The sequence below is a fragment of the Betta splendens genome, chromosome 13 (genome assembly GCF_900634795.4).
Source record: "Betta splendens chromosome 13, fBetSpl5.4, whole genome shotgun sequence".
NCBI classification, from domain to species: Eukaryota; Metazoa; Chordata; class Actinopteri; order Anabantiformes; family Osphronemidae; genus Betta; species Betta splendens.
This window is the reverse complement of record NC_040893.2, coordinates 12870877-12885196: the sequence shown is the minus strand read 5'-3', so window position 1 is coordinate 12885196 and position 14320 is coordinate 12870877. Positions and strand designations below refer to the sequence as shown.

General features: G+C 43.1%; 1 protein-coding gene across 11 annotated transcripts in view; it reads left to right on the top strand.

Annotated features, from left to right (window-relative positions):
* Window positions 1–1342: 1342 nt before the first annotated feature.
* The window catches only part of gramd1bb (GRAM domain containing 1Bb), a 57232-nt gene continuing 44254 nt past the window's right edge, over window positions 1343–14320 (top strand). For 3 of the 11 annotated variants that reach the window (XM_029170228.3, XM_029170227.3, XM_029170226.3), the window contains exon 1: window positions 1350–1653. The gene's annotated coding sequence lies outside the window, so the exon portion shown is untranslated. Of the gene's footprint in view, window positions 1654–13025; window positions 13181–14320 lie in introns of those variants that run through there. The other 8 variants (XM_055513774.1, XM_055513771.1, XM_055513773.1 and 5 more) reach the window with 5 other exon arrangements.

Here is a 14320-nt window from a genome sequence, read left to right as displayed (position 1 = left end):
GCGGTGGCAAGTTGCAAACAGTATCTACTGATGAGAGAAAAATGGCTGCATTAAGTAGCTTTAAGCCTTTGTTCCCCCCAGTGCTCCTCCATGGCCGTGGGAGCCTTCAATTTTGTGTTTTAGCTCCACGTTGGTCTCCTGCTGCTCGCTGGCAATAACTCTGCAGGCAGGTGACTTTCACCTCTGTGCAAACTTGAGCTAATCTACAGATTACAGCTGCTCTGTTTTACTTTTTAATCACAATGGATTCTTTGTGATTTTTTAATTCTTGAAAGAATTTCGGGGCCTGATGAATTGTAGCTTTGTGTGGCTGTTCCTACAGTACATTTTACAATGTTCATGTGCACTTATACTGAGTGCTTGCTTACTTACATTGTTGTATTTACAAATAAATAGTGGCTGTTAGTTCTTTTTTATTACTGTACAGTGAAAGGTGGACTGGAGGATCAGATATTTGTATGTTTATGCATTTGTGCAGGAAATGCAAACCATGTTTGTGTGTGTGCGTGCAGGCACTAGAATATTAATGGCCAGCTACTTGTGTGATCACGTCATACAGTAGTAGTAGTAATTTCACGAGTGCAAAACCGGCTCTCTATAACATTTACTATTTTCTGGAACTGGAACCTGGAATGACAATCTATCAGTATCACTGCAGGTAGATCCAGTTCAGTTATCACCCCCCTGACATGTAGCTGAGCACAGCTGCATCATTAGATCTGTCTGTATTGTCTGTATGTGTCTCATTTTTTTAGGAACCTAATATAAATGATCAAATGTTTTTATCCTACTCTTTTGCCTATGCTACTGTATCTGTCATTATATCCACTGCTGGATCCCCTCCTTTGGTCATTCCAGCACTATTTATATCTAGCAGCTCGTTCCCTCCTTGCCTCCTGCTGCTATGTGCTTAAAGCATGGACATTTTCAGCTGAGAGAGAGAGAGAGAGAGAGAGAGAGAGAGAGAGAGAGAGAGCTGGGGAGTACAAGGGCGAGATTGGGGGACGTGGAGGGGTGGGTGGATCCTTATTGTCTCTTCTTCCATTGTGCATCACAAGTAAGGGCTCAAAATAGAAGATGTGTGTTTTCCTCCCCGTGTCATTTGCATATGTTTGTGTGCGGCGTACAGTGCGCGCGCCTGTTTGTGTGTCGGTGGGTGCCCGAGCTACAGTACAGTGGATGCGAATGCGTGCCAAAGTGAGTGAGCAAGCGGAGCAGGATGAGGAAGGAGTGAGGAACAGAGGACAGAGGGAGACACATATTCAGAGGGAGAGAGAGAGAGAGCGTGAGAGGGAGAGAGAGAGCGAGAGGGAGAGAGAGAGAGAGAGAGAGAGAGAGAGAGAGGGCTTTGTGCAGGAGCAGATAGTGCAAAATCAAGTTGCGATTCCACAGGAAAGGGGAGGCACGTCTTCCAGTTTTCTCATGGGGGATTTAAGCTTGCCTCAAATTAGCCTCAGTCAGACGGAGGATTCCCCCGCTCGTGGAGTGCGTCTCTGTGCTCTATCGTAGCCCAGGACTTTGTTTTGAAGCGAGGAGGAGAGGGAGAGCGACACTTGGTCCCACTTCTCCTCCGCCCAGCCTGTTTGACAGATGGCACCGGCAGAATGATCTTTGACTCTCATCCAGCGACCGGTCCCCGCTCCGCTCACTGAGGTAACATCTTGCATTGCAGCTCCTCTCGGCAGAAAAGGAAAAAAGGCGCACACGCACGCACACGTACGCGATCTGCTGTACTGTTTGCTTTGGATGTGCTTGAATGAACGTGCAGAATGAATGTGACAGTGTGCGGGCGAGTACGTCTGAAATTGTACTGCACGTGCTGTGCCCGAGAGGGATGAAAGGACAGGAGAGTTCAGTCACCACCACATCAGCGCCGTGTAGGAATGGACTTATTGGATTGTTGGTTCTCATCAGTGCTCCTTTTGTGCCACGTCCTGATCCGGTAGCGTTCTGTTGCCAGCACTTTTTTCTCCTGAGTTTCCACCTGCACGCTTTCTTCTGATCAAAGTAGGGTTTGTGTCCAGCTGCAGTAGACGTACAAATCATGGCAGCACTGGTTGTAACAGAGGCAGGTGCTGTGTTGGAAATAGGCTCTGTCCCTGGAGTGTCTGTGATGCTGAGTGTTGCAGGTTTAGCATTAGCGCTGTGACGCTTAGAGCGACTGGGATTTGTGCTGTGGTTCCTGTGGTTCCTGTTGTGGAAAAGGAGAGTGTCCTGTTTTTGATGTCAAGAAAGTCAGCAGTCCTAAAACTTTAATAATGATTGGAATAACAGGGAAAAGAATAGGGAACAGGTTTTCCTAAGACGTGCATGTCTAAATCCAAAGATTACTAATGCAGAGCTATTTGTGGTTCCAAGTACAGAAATAATGGTTTCAGACGTCCAAAATGTGCATGTCATCTAAAATATTTAGATTATTTTTTGTTTTTTCAAACTCTGCATTTACATCAAACGACTTGGCGACTTGCCAGTCTTTCTTTTAAGGCGCCCAACACAATGTGCTAGCCCGTTTCAAGCTTTTGTTTAATTTCCGTTTAAAAATATATAACAGCAATATTTACTGAAAACGTGAGATTTTGGAATGTGGGGAAGTTTGCGTTGGAGACAATGGCTGAGTAACTGCGCTTGTCCCCATAAATCACACACAATCTGCCTCAGCCATCTAACTCCTCCAGTGTGAGGTTGATGTTCAGTGGAAATGAACATTGATTGAACCTATTAATTAAAGTAAGACAGCAATCTGACAATTACACTTATGGCCCAGTCTGGTTTGTGTGGAACCAGCACAGTGGAGCACAGTCACACAAGTTTAGGAGCAAGGATGTAGCATATATGAATCTTACTGTTCTAAATAACTTAATATAACATATCATATATAGTAATATATGATATATAATATATCATATATAATATATATCATATATAATATATATAGTAATATAACAGCGATACGTAGCATATGCTGCACAGCTGTTTGCAAAGCAGAGCTCATCCTTGATCTTTATGTGTTTTCGTAACAGTAATAGTTAAAGCTAAAGTTTTATTAAAGAGCACCTAAAGCAACAGGTTAAATTGTCAGACAATCATAAACATCTGAAATGTTAAGCTCTAAAAACCTACTGTGCTAAAAATACCAAATGTGGCATCCACAGCTCGTCAGTCAGCTGAGCTGAGGTGATGGGGACACGATGGTAATATTTGTGCAACATAAGCACAAAAGGTGACAGACGGAGCGATTTGTTCTGGCTCCGTCTCACTATAGCACTGTTCACCTTATTAAATATAGAACTGCACAGTTTGAAATCCTTCCAGGTTATTGTGATTTGAATGCCATTATATTCCTGCCCTCTAAATTATTTGTAAAGTCAAGGTAATGAAACCAGAAACATTTATACTTAACTGCTTAACAGATTACAGCACCAGCGCCCTCTACACGACTGTGTACTGACACACTAGACTTGGAGCTCATTAAACATTAAGCAGACGGGGAAACCTGGATATTAGGCCCCATCCAGCCACATCACTAACACCACTGTCAGGTTCCAGCTATATACGAGTATGCAGAACTATGTGCTCTCTGTGCTCATCGATCTCCACAGACTTTAGAAAGTACAGAAGTGGACCAACACATCTTTGCTTGGTCCATATATGAGGCTTCCCCTGTGCAACGACGGCTACAGATGCATAGTTCAAAGTGTGGTATTCTGTCCTCGTCCTTGAATGGGTTTATTTTTAGCATTCACTGACTCTACTCACAATGAAGATTGATGTTGGATTCCCTCCTGCTGTGCTCCCGGGGTCACTTATCCTGCTGTCTTGTACCCGTACTGGAGCATTAGCTATAGATTAAGGACAAACTGACAGGGCAGGTGATTTGAAATCTCTGTAAAGTTATATAATGTGTCCATGGGATGAATAAAAGCAGTAAATGAGGTCAGAATTGTTGTTTTTTCCTGTACGGATGCTTTTGAGTGCCTCTGTGTGACTAAATTTCAAAGTTATTTACTAATGATGTGTATATTACTATAATACTGTACATAGTGTATTATAGTTGCGTTTTCCTAATGTTGAGTGTCTGTTGAGTGTTAATGAAGTGGCCTAAGCTTATATCCCCATGTAATCCCTGTTCTAATGAGCATTCACTATATTAGCATTCCGTTGCTAATAGCCTTCTCTCCTCATAGTGACAATCAAACACTTGCATAGACATGTTTGACTGGTATTAACAGCTGTAACTACGAGCTGGGTGCCCTTTATTAGTAGGGTTCCTGCTGCATTTTATATAGGCACAATTATCGTGTACATTCCTGTGACAAGGCAAAACTATTTCTCTCTGGGAGGAGTGAATCTCAAAAGATGGACAATGACTTTAATGTAAGAATTGTTGGTTGGCACATTTAAGATTCAGGTTTGACAGCAGGTGTGTTAACATTTTTTATTATTAAACCTTAAAGCTGATTCGATATCCGTCCTGATCTCCGTCAAGTATTTGTAAGAAGTTAACACTTACAGTAATGTTGACGTTAAAGGTGCCAAAAGGCTGTTTTTATCCATATTCTTGGGAGCAGATCTTTCTGTACAGCAGGCGTAGTTCTAACAGCTGAGATGAATGAGTAGAGTGGAAAGTAGCCCAAGGATGATATGGATTTGAGCTCAGCCTCTGAGGACAGTGGATGAGGGTAGAGTAGGAGCCTTTTTACTGGAATACTGAAGTAGACAGTTGGCTGATGAAACATAAGTAATGTCACTGTAGCATTTTTAAACTTTAGATTAATTAATCTGCATCAAATGACATTTTAGAACTAGTTATTATGGTAAAACATTTTACAAGACAACTACACATGTATTTGTTTGTTCAAGAAATTGGCTCCTGGAGTAATTGTTCATGGAGAAGTATTTGTTCTCCTGTGTGTTTGTTTATTGTGTCTTTTGTGTGATCAGTGTTCAGGGTATTGTAACATCATAGCGCTGTACAGGAGCTCAGTTCTGTTGCTTTGTACCCTTGTGTCTTTCTTGTAGGCAGACAGACATTCTAACATCCAGTAATCATTTAGCTAATGCAAGGAAGGTTTCTACTCCACCTCTGGGAAATTAGCAAAGCAGGCAGACTAAAAACAAAAGAGAGGATGACAACAACGACAAGAAAGAAGAAGGGATGGGCACGACATATGTCTTAATTAGCAGCTGTCATGGTGATGTTTTCTGGGGGAAGAAAGGTTTTTTTTATATTTTTGCATGCTGCAAGCTACTGTACCAACGATGCCCACGATCTGTCCTTTAAGCCACTGCAGGAAGTACAGTCAGCATAATTAATGGCAGACACGGTGTTACACAACATCTGTTTGAAGTGCCAAAATTCAGTGCCGGAGGAGGAGGAGGAAGAGGAGGAGGAAGAAGACGAGGCTGAAAGGCTGCGGGCGCTGTCCAAAAACTGTTCAGACACAGATACACGCGTCCACTCCCACAAATGCTTTAGCTGGAGCTGGAGTGACACCAATAAGCCCCATCCACAGCCGGGCTCTTGAGCAGTACAGTAATTCAAGTTTACTTTAGATCTTAAGATTAATCAAAAATAATAGGGTCATAATAAAACACTGTGAGCACCAGAACAGCCAGTGGGTGCTTGTTGGAGGCCTTGCTACTGTATTTGAGTTGCCTCAGACACAGCGCTGTCAGGAACATTTCTCAGACTGACCTGCCTCCTACTGCTGCTTCTGCTTCTGTGTCTTTGATGGGGATAGAAAATCAGTCGTTATATTTACCTGCTTGTTTTTTCTTCTGACTCATCAGGTGACCTGTTGCTACTGTTTAACAGTACTCTAATAGTGCATTCTGTGTATATCTCAATAGCCAGGGCTTCCTGGAAATCTGAGTTTTTATGTGTAACGTCCATCATTAAAAACGCATTTATGCTCCTCTCAGTCAAATGATCAAGTCGCTACATATATTGCTGCTTTATAGCTCTGTTTGCCTCCTGGGCAGGTTTCCATACAGTACTTTCAAAAAGAAAACTACAGTATACGTGTTAGTATGTGAGATCAAAGCGCAGCGGTTTCACTTCCCGTATGCTGACTGATTTGAACGGACAAATTAAGTTTACCCAGCAGGCTGTTATTAGAGCTTCCAAAGGAGGAGAAGCCTTTTATGTGGAAACTGGCAGAATAACTGAGTGGAAGGATTTCCCAATTTCATTCAGATTGAGAATCAAGGGGAATCTTTTAGATCATACTGTAGGAGAATGGCCTTTTTCATAATGTCCCACATAATCACATGTGTAATAGAAAATGAAGAGCAGGTCCTCAGAATTCGGTCAGGATGTTTTCATTGGGGTTTGCCAACTGAAAAGGGAGCAGGTGCACTGAGGTCCAGTCGCACTTTAAGAGCAGAAAGTTGTTTGCTTACGTATTTATTTTATCCCAATAGCATTTACAGGCTACTATACATGCATTTCTCAGCTCAGTGAGTTGCTGCAGCAGCACATTCCAGCAGGATCACTCAGGTCCTCTAATCAGTTTCCTTTAGACGTTCCAAGGGCCAAACGCAAACCTTGGGGTGATCAGACCTCTTATGTGTTATGTGTTATGTGTGTTAGCACCTTGCACTGCTGACACACAAGTTGTGGGTTCAAATCCCACTAGGCAGGGGTTGTGTCATAAAAAGGCATCCAGAGTGAGAACCTGCCAAAAACCATTATGAACCATGCATTACTTGCCGTGACGATCACTGGTGGGATGAGTTGAAAGGAGCTTTTAATACTTTGTAGAATTTGATATCTTTTAATCATGGTTTTGATTAATGACGGCTTTTGCATTTTTAATTTGTGTGGTATTCTCCTTCTTTAATCTATTTTTCTTATTCTCTTTTACAGTATGTGAAGTGCTATATAAACAAATTTGATGTGACTTGATTTGATTTCCAGCCACCTGTGATCAACCTGTGCTTCTGTCAAAACAGGACCATTGTCCTGTTCTGATAGGTAAACGACAAAACAGCAACATACCCAAGGAGCCAGCGTACAAGGCACAGCAAACAGATATTCAATTTAGTTTAAAAAATGACCTGTTACATTGTCTGTCATCTGTCTACTAATACGTACAAATTGAGCAGCAAAGGGGACCAGTAGAATCTGATTACAACAGCCTCATGGGTGCGTTTCTGTCATTACTACAGATAAAAACAAACACAGAGTTCCTCTCTCGTTGCCATTTCGCCTCCTGCCGTATAGGTTTTGCTTAAAACATTACATCAATTCCCACTTTTGGAGCCCAGGCTGCCTGCAATTTAGTCTCATAAATCGATATCAATAAATGTAGCAGGAGAGGTGGTGTGGTTCACCCTAAGAATGGTGTTGTTCAACAGCTGGAGTGCATATTGATTGAAGGAAATTGCGAAAAAGTGAAGATATCCATTACTGTCAGGAGTAAAACCTTTTTCCATTAAGTTCTAATGAGCAGTTGTTGCTGTGTTCCTCTGTGAGGGGCTGAACATTTTTGGCACTTTCCTCAGCTGCAACTGAAAAGGTGCCTATTTTTTCCAGACTAATTACCTGCTTGCAGCTGTTTCCAGGCAGCTATTTATGCCCGGTGGTGCCTGCTTAATCATGCCACCGCCGTTCCACCTTTTTTATTTAACCACCTTCATACTGTACGTTTTTTTTCCAGCGCGCCTATAAATAACGACCTCGACCTTATCAAAGTCAAACGTCAGGCTGCGGCGGCGAGTTAACTTCTCACCCTCGTGTCTCCCCAGTAACTGCATCACGACATGCAAATAATAGCTTTTTAGTTGCAAGTGTTATGTGGAAAACTATGAGCGAACAAAAGTTGATGTAACAGTAATTACATTCATATCTGCTTTTGCTGGATGACACGCTGCCCTACAGCCACAATAACTCATTGACTTTCCTCTCGCTTTTCGTACTGTATTAGTATTATTGTAGGAGATAATCAAAGAAAATAACCCTAACTTGGTTAAGAAAGCGCCTTCCTGAAATTATACCACATAATTAGATGCTCCAAACGTTTCTTTGTGCTTGCACTGTAAAATGTGGCTGCAGGAGAAGGGTCGCGTGAGGACACGGGTAATTACTTTTTACTGATTACAGCCTGATTGCGCGTCAGAATGACTTTCGAGCGCTTGTCGTACGTTCAGCCTCAGCGTGTGCGTTGGAGAGTCGCCGGGCATTTAATGGATTATGCAGCTTTGCCGTAGCTTTTTCGCTGAACCTCGTGACCCCTCGGCGGAGACGTAGGCGTCCAGGGTTTCAGGCAGTTCACACTCAAATTGAACATAATTTAAATCATCACAGGCTTTAAAAGCTACGGAGACTTTGAAAACAGTACATAGACATGCTGTCAACTCTACAGCACGTATTGATGTGATCTATTATTATCATGACTTAAAGGCTGCAGTGGCTTGTTTATCATCACTGTCTGCACCGATGAGCCAAACACTATGTTGTTGGTCATTAGTCTGCTGTCAGAGCAGGTCCTACACTGTACAGCATGTAGGTGGATGCGTCCAGCTTGTCCACCAGCTCTGGGTTAGAAACAAATGTCAGCTACAGCAGCCGTGTGTGTCTATATTAGTGCTGACCGTTTGTCATATCACCTGCCATTTTTCTGCTTAGATTCTTTAACTTCACAGTCAGCCTCCAACTTCATTCCCTGTTATGATGGAGAGCGTTGGAGGCTCCTTCCCACAAACCGAGGCTCATTATCTGTGCTGCAGTGTCACCCCTGGGCACCGTAATGTACAGGGCAGACGCTACGTCAGGCTCCAGCCCCCAACAGTAAAAACACGCTCCAGTGGCTAACATCAATACATTCTCCAGTGACTTTTTACACCCCCTCGTCTCTGCAACCCTTTTCTTTTCAGTCCCAAATATATCACCCTGGTCGTCTTAGAGTGAATGAAATCATTTGCACGCTGCATATACTATAACATCCTGAACAGGGCCCATGTTGGTAACTGTTAAACTCTATCTGGAAAGTGCTAAGTGCCCAGAGCCAGCTCCAGCTCCAGTAACATACTGAGCAGCATCGCGCCTCCAGACGTGTGATTCTCACCCATGACTTCGCAGTTTATCAAAGAGTGTTGTGGAGACAGCAGATTGTCCCCGTCTGCAGACACACACTGTTTGTCATTCTTTTACACAAACAATGTATTCCCTCACTGGACGCGGGGCCACTTGCCAAAAGCTTTTCAAGAGACTGACGATCCGAAATCCCATTGAGTAGCTGTCTGTCAGCTTAATCAAACAATAGGCAGCCCCAGTCTCTATCTGCTATCGCCCAGCCCTGCAAGACACAGTTAATACAGTGTGGTGCGTTGTCATTTTAAAGCTCCTATATGCAACCTGTGTGTTAAGGTTGCATGCAGCTGCATTCAACCGCTACTGTATGTGGAGGCTTTGTCTTGTCACTGAATAGGAAAAACCTGAATGGTATGATTCACTTTTCCAGCCCTCGGTTCGTCTATTACAGTGGCAGGCCGTATTTTTCAAATATTATTTTGCAGGACCTCCGAGGATTTATGGTGCCAGTTGCACTGTGTGAGGGAATGAAGCTGTGGATGGAGGAGATTTGTCATTCTGCTTTTATCAGGAGCCTTTTTTCAGCTGTGTCCTCATTGATTGTGTCACTAGAAGCAGATGTGATAAATTAAAAGTTGCCCTTGTGTTGAGTTTGACTTGAAGCCTCATCAGTCAGGACGTGTGCTCCCACTGTTAAAAGCATCACAGGATGAAACATTGATTTTATAAGAATTGCAGCAACTGTATGTTTACTGTATGTCAGAGTCAGACCTTCCAATTTCATGAATAATTCATGTCTGGCCATGTGATTTTAACTATATTACACTTCGCTGCTGTCTCCGGGGAGCAGTTTACACTTTTTCTTTCTTTTAATTTATTTATTTGTTTGCCACCTCGATTTAGCAGCTGCTGACACTCATTACAGCCAGAGATGTGCGCATCTAACAAATTGCCATGGTAACCTGAAAAGCTCTGTTGAGGTATTTAGGAATGAAACCAATACGCTCTATTCAGTCTATGTAAATAGCTGTCTATAGAAGAGGCGTACACCTGGGAGTCATCTTTGCATCTTACACGAAGTATTTGAAATCAATAAATACCTATAGGCAGTAAAAACTGTTGTAGACCTTCACATTATTTCAGATTTTATTAGTGATTGTACTGTAGCATGTTTAATAATAATCAAAACATTAATGTGTTTGGCGTGTTCCTCTGAATTCCTGTAATGTGTCTCATACCATGTGCAGTGGGTGGACAGGAGTTTCAGAATCATCTCTCTGCTTCCCAAACTGAAGGATGGCTGTAAGTAATGTACGTGTAACAAAACACAAGAACTATGGTTTACTACAGCACATACACAAACACATGAGACACATAATACACTCTTTGGTTTCTCAATGCAACATCTTAGCAAGTCTCAATTCCCAATGAGGTAAAGGGACAAAGTTCTATGTTAGTTTTCATATAATATGTGGACATTCTGTGTGTGTGTGCCACTGTGTGTCCGGGTGTGTCTGTTTTAAAGTAAATAATACACTGCCACAATGCAATGTCCTATTTAATGAGCAGAGGTAATAAAAATCACTGCAGTGTACGGTAAACAAACTTTAATATTAAAAGCTGTTAAATTTAGCACCGAACAACCGTTCGTCTTCCTGTCGTTGCCACAGAAACTAAGCAAACCCCACGCCTGCCCTGAGTATTTATTACCTCATATCTGGTCCACAACATGCACGTGAAAAGGTCTTTTCATGAATCAGTGTGGATGAGGGGGAGTAGAAAATAACAACCACAGATTCCGCGTTGCTCATTCCTGGAGCTGCAGGATGATTGCGATGTTGGAGTTTCCTGTATTTTACCAAAATTGGTGCAAAGCTTTTAGATTCTTCTACGTAACAGCGTTAGTGTCTCTATTTCTTCATCTGTTTTTATATATTACATACTGTGATATCTCTAGTACTTTGCAGCTTACATTAGTGATTGCCACATTGTTTCCTTCCTCTTTCAATCATTCACTAAAACCATTCATTGCCATTTTATATCATTCCTGACAGGTGCAGGGTTTTACAATGGTCAGCATGTCTGTAAAATGTCTCACAGTCATTGTTGTGGTGTCAGCACAAAACTCCATATGGAACAAAGACCATTCTTTCTAATCTCCGGACATTTTTGACGGCACTCGGCGGTAACGTCACACAAAGTCGTTTTTCGACTATAAACTGGCGCTTTTATTTTGTTTACCTACATGCAAATATGGAAAAGCTTGCAAATATAAGGTATGTTTGTCTCCTGTACTGTATATACAAAGACACAACAGCCACTCCGCTGGCTAATGTATAACTGAGATAGGCTTTTATGAGTCAAGAGTTGTCCAGTAGGCAGTAATGTAGTCTCACAGTGTTTGCCATTAACTGATGCTCTGAGCACAAATTAACTGGAACAGTAACCATTCACGGTGCAACTGGAGTCCTATCAGACAGTAGCTATTTCGTCTTGAGGACCATGATACTGTACTTTCATCTTGCAGGTCAATTGTTTGTTCAGTTTTGCAAATCCACCTGTAGGAATCACACGAGTCTCATGGTGTAAAGCAACTGACTTTTTGTGCTTTCGCAGAAGCCTGGTTCCTCCAGTCAGTAGTTCTTTGTGGTGACAGTGAATGATGCTGATTGTAATCACACGATAACTGTAGATCTGTCTCATCTGGTGGACTGTCTGTCTTTGTCTCCCTCGTTTTGTCACTTCCAACTCAATAGCGACATTGTTCAAGCTCTCCTTAGAACCCAAGGATTGAGTCATCTCTGCACAACCACAGCGTTTTGCACGCTTCACAACATTGCACAAAACCCCGAGGAAAAAAAAAAGTCCCAGCCAGAAGCCGTGAGTTGTGGAAACACCAAACCCTAGTGTTGTGCATCCACGCAGACACACATGCGTGGTGTAATTGCACCCTGGCAGTCGGCCTGCCCACTGTCTGTCTGTGACCTTTAACTCTTTGATTCCACAGAGGTGGAGAAGGTCAGACTTCATTTTGGGCGACCTTCGCGGCTGCAGACTGTCACCTTCCCACTCTGTGAGAGCCGGACGGGCTGGTTTCTGGCAAAGGCCAGTCTGACGCTTCCTACAAGAATCAACCAGGCATCTGTCCATGTTCTGTAGTCTCACACGTGGCCATGCAGCGGTGGAGGAAGCGTCCACTCTGGACACTGCACACTGCAGAAATCCCATGATTGAATTTCTTTAATACCGTTCATTCAATAATATACTATATAATAATTATATAATATATGCAGTAATGCAAACATGATGCAGATAAGATTTTCTAAGCTGAGCTGTAACATCAACACAAACAATTTGCAATTTTATAATAATTTTTTTAATTGTTTTGATGGAAAAACTTAATATGCAGAATGAGGACTACGTGTTCAGAACAGTGACACAGAGAATCATGCATGTAGTTGTAGATTAGACATTAAAGCAGAAAACATACTGTGAATTGCTGCGTGTTGTATAATCGTATAATTGGAATTTCAAATTTGAACATAGCTTGAATTTACAACAATGGATTCTGTGTCTCGAGGCGGGACATTTTACAAAATAATTACTGCATGGAGACGTAGAACTCACTCTATATATTATAGGCAACTTATATCTGGCAGTGCCTGATTCATAATAGTGAATGTGTCCATAATGTCCATCGTTCGGTAGAAATGTGATTGTTCTGTACTTTAAAAAGTCACTTGAGTCAGTATAAAGTAGGAGGCATTACACTTCGTATTGAAACCTAAAGCAAGGAAGTGACAGTGATGTGCTGCACGTACCGGAAGAGAGTTCTGTCTTGCTGATGAATGAAAATGCCCTGAAATCCATTTATTGCCTCATCCGGCTCGAGATGTTTGGTTGAACATTGGTTGATGTCAGTGGCGGTTCTGGCCCGGCACTGATAGGTCACCGCTCGGTGGCGTGCTCTCCGCGGCTCTCATCCGCGCAGCGACCGCCTCCAGCGTGCACTGATTTGAGTTTGCGACTCCGCCGGGCGAACAGCGGCTCCGTCGGATTTGCTGGAGCCGCCGGCGTGGATGCGCGTGGCCGCGCGCAAAGTTGAACTCCGCGTTGGACAGAGTGAGAGCGCAGCGGGCGCAGAAGGTAAAACGCACGTCCGGCTCACGCGTCTCCCGGTTTTCTGAACTTGTTCACAGCAGCCCGTTCTGTCCGTGGACGTCGGCCACGTCCACTTTGGCCAGAAGCGTCCGATTCACGCCAGTTCAGGCGAGGTTGCGTTAAATCTGTGCATGTTTGTATGCACGCGACGGCAAACGCGTGATTGTGGACAATGATTTTCTTGCGCAGCCCGTGTGCGGCAGACGCTGCTGTGCGCATCATTGTCACACGGCGCAGAAAAAAAAGGAGACACGGCTGTTTCTTGTGACTGTTCAGAGATCAGCGCTGTCATGAGTTCAAAGTGATATAATATAAGGTAATATGTATACAGTTGCTGCTTGAGGGACTTACTGCTCGTCCCAACGAACACATGTCAGTCCAACAGTACAACATACAGTACAGTTTTGTTATTTTTTTCATTTTACATTTGCTCCTTTCCTCTTTCACTACTATTGGAGATTGGGTTGTGCTTTTTTTGCAGATTATGTCACTGTGGTGATGTGAAACGTTTCAGAAAGTCATAGCACCAAGTTCCTGATTGAGCAGCCTGAAAATATGCACTATTATTATTATTATTATTAAAAACAACAATAATAATAATAATAATAATGCCCTCTGAATGTGTCACCTGAATTTTGAAACTGAAACAGAAGTAGTAGAAGTGGTCAAGACCGTTTTACACTTTGTAACAATGTACTTAATGTACGATCTCAACCACATACACATCACAGCTCTTACTGTAATTTCACCTTTGTTCTGCAACTTGTTACCAGAAACTGGAGCCGTTTGATCAAGCGTCTGCCGACACATTCGCATTTTGACACTTACTGTACTGTGCAGTAGGTGTCGGGGCTGTTTCTGAACCAGTGTGGTGGCTGCGTCTCCACAGAGCCTATAGTAAAGCCCAGCGTTGCCTCCTGGGGCCCGCTCTCTCTCCGGGTGAGGCCACTTTGAATGCGTCTCACAGTCGCGTGGCCGCCGGTTTCCGACGGCCCCTCTCCTCAGCTGTTTGTGAGCGTCGGGCCTGGGAAAACGCCTCCCAACCCCACAGGAAGTGACAGTTGCACAAACCCGGCTGTTCTTCACCTCAGGGTTTCTGTGAGGAGAGTTTTGGCTTGGGTGACG